Below are 7730 nucleotides of genomic sequence, written 5' to 3'. Positions count from 1 at the left end.
TTGAACTATTTGTTTTTCAACATATAATTTGAAAATATCATTAAAATCATAACTGAAATCTTTGTAAAATATTGGTTCTAAAAACTTGACAAATTTCAAACATTTAAAAAAAATACTGACACAATTACTTTCTTTCTATTTTTTTTTAGGTCGAGGACAAATTTATTTTTGACTATTCCGTAGACTATTTGTTTTTTTTTCAACATATAATTTGAAATTATCATTAAAATCATTAAAATCATAACTGAAATCTTTGTAAAAATATTGGTTCTAAAAACTTGAAAAATTTCAAACATTTAAAAAATACTGACACAATTACTTTCTTTCTATTTTTTGAGGTCGAGGGCAAATTTATTTTGGACTATATATATCTTAAACTATTTGTTTTTCAACATAGCCTATAATTTGAAATGGTCATTAAAATCATTAAAATCATAACTGAAGTCTTTGTAAAATATTGGTTCTAAAAATTCAATGCAATTTGTTTTTCTTTCAGTAGGTGCCCGAAAAAATTCTCAGCATATTGCCCGAATTTTCACAAAAATATTTGGTTGGGGGCTGCAGTCCCCCCCCCCCGCCTCCTACGCCTATGGGTATATGTTGAAAGCCCCACATAACCCATGTCACATATATATACGGTAGTCATGATTTTGCTATAGTGCTTGAAAATAAATACATGATGGATGGATATATATATATGTAATATAATTCTATATATTATTCAGACCGTATAATATATGATTCGGTCATTGGCTTAATAAAGAGGGACCTTGACGGTCTAATTGAGGGATTTTTGCACGTGCTTTTGGGTTTATTTTGTTCTTGATTATATAGTCATTGGCGAGGAATGATGAAATTAACTTCAAATAGCAAAAAGTCGAAAAAGTGAGTGCAATAATCCGTATCAAATCGTCCGATGTGAGAGGCAGTAACCGATCGAGGACAGCTGTTGAGAGATATTTCATCTAAATCGTAGCTAAGCTGGTTTATCCCCATGTGTGCATTATATAGCTGCAACGCCGTTCACAGAAATGATTGGAACGTCATTAAATTTATCACTTTATTAACAGGTAACAACAATTTGATGAAAGAGTGCTGAGCAAACTAAAGAATAGTTCAGAGGTTCTTTTAGATAGAATATTCAGCAAAGTACCCAGTGAAAGAGGCATTCGTGATAACTTGAGCAGTCCTGACATGGAGAATCGGTGACGTCATAACCATGTTCGTACTGTTTAAAAAGAGGAGGGAGGGAAAATGGGGGGTGGGGCGGTGTTGATATAGACTTGATAGGCTAACCAAAGTAAAAAACAACACCAAAGCATATGCTCATATGAGTGACAGGTTGAAAGAAATTGTCATTTGAAAATCTTTCCACCCATCTCCCCCAACTTTAGCACCGCGACCATGGTTGTGACGTCACAGCATGCTGCTTCCAAAATTGAAACCACGGATGGGCCGCATACTCAATAGAACACTGCACACTGAGATGTCTATGAATGGGATAAACTTATATATGTTAAAATAAGTACTCCGAATGCCCTTTCTTTTTGGAGGGGGGGGGGGGGGGTTGTATTGATTTTGGTCCACTATTTACGTCGGAAGGTGAATTTGTGATGTAATAACAATTTTCGTACTGTTGAGAGATTTGTGGATGGGGCAGGGGGACTTTACAGATGTCACTTTCACTCAGCTACTAAATCAGACGAGTATAATATGCCTTGGTATATTGTTTAGTTTTCTTTTCAAGTTTTTTGCATGAGTATGTTAAAATACATTGAACTACTTTATGTGTGAAAACTTTATTAATTTCTATATAAATTATTTATAAATATATAAATATATATATATATATATATATGTGTGTGTAGATATATATATATATATATATATATATTTATAATATTTATAATATATAATAATTTTTGTGTGGACGTTGCAAAAAAATAGGGGGTATGCCACCTCACCCCCCCCCCCCGGATAGCGCTCTGGTCTCGAAGGAGTGGTCAAAGTCTTCCCAGACTTCAGGTACAAAAATCCCACGACTTATGATTGAGGTGGGGGGGGGGGGGGAACCAGCCCCTCACACCCCGCCCACACTGATAGAATTATTATACAATACACCAATTTAAATAAAATGAACAATATTGAAATTATGCTATATCAGCAGCGAAACAAGACGAGGAAATTCTGAAGCAGAGCATTACCTGAAATTGCAGCATAAATTTTAAATACCTTTAAGCGTCTATGTAAATTGTCTGTAAAAGATCCTATCTTTATTCTAAAAATAAAATGTGATGAGGTACAAAAAAAAGCTCGTCAAAAATAAACATCAGCACCAATAACTATCAAACCGCCGCTTCATGTAAGCCTTCATGATTTAAAGTCATCAGAATTATTTCGAAATACTACAAAAAGGTCAAATAATGTTCACTCACTAATAAACCTTCAACAATTCGCTTTTTCTTCTCCCTCCTTTAGACATTTCGTGATCCATCACTTTACCCAAATCAATCGCCCAGGACAACATCTCCCTCCCCTCCCCCATATCAACATTAGGGTGGTAAAATAAATTTAACCGGTGACTGCAAGTAATTATAAAATTATTAGTAATATTTAACAAATCTTATATTGAGCATACTTTGCGATAAGACATTATCAATAAAAGAGTGTCATTTAATACCGTGTATGTTTTCTATAAAAAGCGTCTACCTCTTGGGCACCTCTGATATCTTGACATGAACGCAACGGTATGTGACTCAAAAAATCCTCCAAGGGACTTTTCGCCGTGCGACTAGGGTTTCAATCACCAACAGTTTGAAAGATATTAAGATATGAAGAGAGAAAAATGTTCCAAAGAACGGATATGTATGTCAACCGGGAATGTGTGATGGTTATAAGCCGTTTTTGTGTCTTCCCCATGGCGTTCCGGCTATTAGCTTCTATCCCCAACGGCTCATCAAGAAGCCGTTTTGTTTTCTTTGTCTAGTCGAAGCACCATCTCGTCACCATCAAGCAGGGAACTGTTATATACTTGGACTTCCGCTTCTCCCCATCCCCCCTCCCCCCCCCCCACCCGCTCCACAAAACATTATCCTCTTCGTAGTAACCAATGAATTTAGCCTGGCCTAGTTCTAGAATTGCGTTATGATTTATGAAGACATTAAACATTAATGATAGAAATTCTGCCATCTCACAATCATATCTCCTTGTCAGAGATAAGTATGACAAAATATCGCTGACAGAGTAAGAGTAAGCTTGTCAGGCGCGTATCCAGGATTTTCAAACCCGGGGGGCGCGAATTACTATCTAAGCGGAGCGCCACCATCGGTTGGCGCGCAGCGTACAAGAAAATTTCTTGTTTTGAAACCCCCCAGATCACCGGAAACGGCACTTCTCGGGCTTGAAATGACCAACCAGATGTACACTTTTTGCCTGAGAACCAAGTATTTCCTAATAGTTTTTTTTTTCCATCCTTAACCTTTTTGAAGATTGTCAACCCGGCACACATCATGTTCGACCTGATCTCATCTCCTGTGGGTCTTTGCTTTTGTAGGTGATTCTACGTCCCGGCCTACAATACCCGTCAGCCCCACTTTTCAAGGTTTTAAGCCCCATATTTGTTCAGAATTTGAAAATTCACATTTCTCGTGAATAAACTCACTTCAAAACATACCCATAATGTTGTACAAAATTTCATCTATGGACAACCAATATAGAAAAAACTTCCTTCAACCCCTAACAGACCGGTGAAAATTGCACGAGTAGAGGGAAGTGTGATGTAGAATGTTGGTCAGAAATTTTGGATCATTCAGACACAGTTAATTTATTGGTGTACAAATATTAAAACCTGTTATAACGGCTATTATAAAACTTGGTTGAAGGAAATGAAAAAATAGCAGATATTTCCGAAACCGAACACTACACACATAGGCGTAGGAGGCGCGGCGGCAGTGGCGGAGCTAGGGGTATTGGTCAGGAGTGGCGATAATGGTCTGTAGGGGCGCTTTCGACACTATCTAAGCGGAGCGCCACCACTGGTTGGCGCGTAGCGTACAGAAAATTTGTGAGTAAAGATACTCCCTAGATCGCCGGAAATGACCCTTTCCGGGCCTGGCTAATTTGCATATAAACGAAGAATAAGGTGTCATCGCCAAATGACACCAACAAAATGTGACAAATGTCAATAAGTAGATGAGAGCGCAATAAAAAAGTCAATAATCTAGAATAAGTAAAAAGTGGTAAAGAGCTGAAAAAGGCGCCAGCAGTTCATTTGAGTCCGTCAGGGGGCATCCGCCCCCTGACCATATGGACGCTCCGCCACTGCGCGGCGGGGGTGCAGGCCCTAATTCGCCATTACTAATGTAAAAGAGAGTTTTGACATAATTGGACATCCATGCTTTTCATACATCTACATGAGACATGTCGTTGTTTACATTAGCATCCCGCGGTATACTGCGGAATTTTATCGGACCGTACGGTACATGATGGCATGCGATGTAATAACCGATGCTTGCTTATATAATATTGACATGAACACGTTGAACGCGAAAATTTTTGGTTATTTTTTCAGGCAAGTCGGACAGTTTTGAGGCTTTTCATCCTGGAACGCCATTTTCATGCTCACTGATATGATGTTATATCTGCTGTTTGCGTTACAAATTCGAACAGGTGCGTAGCGAGGAATTTGCCAAGGGAGGGGCGAAGCCTGTAGGCAAATTATCTAAGCGTAGCGCCACCATAGGTTGGCGCGAAGCGTACAAGCAAATTTTGGCCGAAAATGTCTCCCAGATCGCTGGAAATGACACTTCCCAGGCCTTGTAAGTTGTCTCTAAGCACTTTCTATTTTGAAATTACTTAGCGATATCATTTAAAAAAATGCTGAATGGGGGGGGGCGGGCGGTCGCCCCCATCCCAAAATGCGTCATGTTCCCCGACGACACGGTCGAGTTCGAGACCAGCCACAGTTGGTTTCATAGCACAATTCTACACACGCGTTATGATAGACCATATATAGTATATATATAGATCATTAGTGAGAGAGGAAAATGGAAACGTCAAAAAATGGAGTTGTCGGTGTAAGGGGTAGGGTGAGTCACACTTTTACGAAATCATTGATCCGTCACTGGCTACCCTTCAGCGCTGTAATGATGTCACTGTTCTTCTTTCTCTTCCCGGTGTCTTCGCGTTTTGCTTTTACTCCCTCTTTTTCTCCTTTTTCTCTCTTTCTTCTTTTTCTTTTCCCTTCCTTCCTCTCCTCCTCCTCTTTTTCCCCCTCTTTTTTCCTTTTTTCTTCTCTTTTTTTCTCTTCTCCTTTTCTTACCCGGGGGGCGCGCGCCCCCAACGCCCCCCCCCTGGATACGCACCTGCTTGTAGTTGTCAGACTCGGATGTTTCTTAATTAGTGACGCCCAGATGTTTCAAGTCTCTCGTGACGGGAGCACTGATTGGAGTAATGGAGGATGTTGTGGGTAAGTAATCTCCGTCTGCTGTTTATTAGTTCATGCATATATCAGTGTGTTGAGTTCCCATCACTGCTGAAAGACCCCGATTAAAAGCACGCGCAATTTCTGGGGGAAAAAAATTTATCGGAACGAGAGGCGAAAGTCCCCGAATTAACTTAGTTCTTCCATACTTTATCAAAAAAATCAGTAATTGAATGGTATAGAAATGATTTGAAGTACCGACATAGCCTATATTGTTATTGTTGAAAGGGCGAAGTACGGTCTTTTTACTAATGAAATCCTACACATATTCCTTGAAACGCACCCCCTCCCCCCGCCCCTAGTACCCCGTCACCGACTTCTTCATCGATCCCATCCTATGATTTGTTCATGTGGTTGACTTGTCCCATGCCCGGTCAATACCTGACCCCGTGAAACATCAGTGAATATTTCTCTGATTACTGCACCCTCCCCCTCCGCCATTCCCCCTTACCTCAAATGTGTGTCGGCGTCCATGCCGTCTGTTTTCGATACGGGACATATACCCCTCGCCTTAGTGGGCTTCGATCATCCCTTTGGTAGGAGTCCAATGCAAAAAGAAGCATAAAAATTAAATTCCTAGTTCGTACGTCTGTACTTCTTTCGCCTCCCGTACGATCTCCTTCAGTTAACTTCAACAGGCCAATTTGGCCATACAAGTTAAAGTTATAATAATCAAGTACATCTCACTTTGTGAAGGTTCTTCACACTTCATTTACTTCTTAGTGGGAAAAGTTTCATTTGCGACAGAAGAACAATTCTGCGGTGATTTGTTAATCAAACAAGGCACGGGTTCAGGGTGGGGGGGGGGTTGTACACCACCCTTTTCAATTCAACCCACCCCTCTCCCATTAACTTGAGTATAGACCCAATTATGAAACTAATTTACAGACCCCCCTCCCCACCCCACAAGTGAGAATCTGCTTCAACGATCCAATAGCCATGCACTCCCATCCTATTTTAGATCATGGATCTGCCCCTTGATGCCGTCTGACTTAAAGGAGCTATACAGTTCACGAACAAAAACCAATAAAAATTATTATCCTGACTACCGAAACTCACATAATACAAAAAAAAAATAAAGAATTTTCGGACTTCACATACATTAAAAATTACAGAAAAGTTAATAAATAAAAAGACCCCCCCCCCCGTATAAAAAATCATTCCAGCCTCTATGTACATATGAGTCATTTATCACAAATTTCACAACCTTACACTTATCACGTTTGGAACGTTTTTTGTTGTTGTTTTTGCAAGCCTCCGAAACTCATTTTTTTTTTTGTCTTCCCACTCCAACGATCGAATGTATCGATGACAGTCCTCGTATATAGGGGAAGAGACGCAGTCGACCGTGCATTTAGAAATTGACACGGATGTGTGACCAAAATCTTCAGATATTTGAAGAAAAGTGTGAAACAATTAAGACTTCTCCTGGAGGCTGTCTCGTAGGATAATAGTAACAAATGGTGGGAGACCCACTCTGAAGAAAGGAGATGACAAAGTCAGAAAGATTTATTCCAAGGAGGATTTTAAGAAGGTCAGTCTGTCGTTCTTAAAAACAAAATGATACACAAAAAGGAAACAGGTATTTTAATCTTTTAGAAGTTGACTAAAATCAACAAACAAACAATAATATTCAGTGGAGTGATAATAATTCAATACTGCCTGTATTGGGAGGGTGGGGGGATTTTATTCTTGATCAAGTGTCATTCAGTCAAAAATCATTCTAACATAGCGAAGATGGAACCCCCCCCTTCCCTTGTCCCCCTGTTTTGAATACAGAGAGGCCTTGTTTAATTGTTGCGGCTGATGGCATTCCCTAATGGCAAATGTTAACCCCGAACATTCCATAATGACAAGAAATTTGATGATAAAAGAACTCTCCCAAATGGGATGCAAATTAAGTCAGGTGTAACTGTAAGTCTGTTATAGGAAAATCATTTTCATCAATTCTGATAAATGTCAGAAGTGATATGAAGAGGTTACAATAGGTGTTGGGACGAAATCCATATACTAAATGCATTATATTTTGTTTCGAAAAACCATTTTTGTGTTAAAGCAATAGTAGCGATATTTGTGAAAGTATTGGACTTTCTTGAGATATTACAAAATTTAGTCCTGACACTAAAGTTTCACAATGAAGAGTTCGTTTTGAAGCTGAGTATGTTTGAGTGAATATGACCTCTGACATCCACTAAAACAATAGGGTTCTCAAATTCATGGGAAAGCCACATGCCACATATGAGATCAG

The sequence above is a fragment of the Apostichopus japonicus genome, chromosome 8, assembly GCF_037975245.1.
Source record: "Apostichopus japonicus isolate 1M-3 chromosome 8, ASM3797524v1, whole genome shotgun sequence".
Classification (NCBI taxonomy): domain Eukaryota; kingdom Metazoa; phylum Echinodermata; class Holothuroidea; order Aspidochirotida; family Stichopodidae; genus Apostichopus; species Apostichopus japonicus.
Note: the sequence above shows the minus strand (reverse complement) of the source record.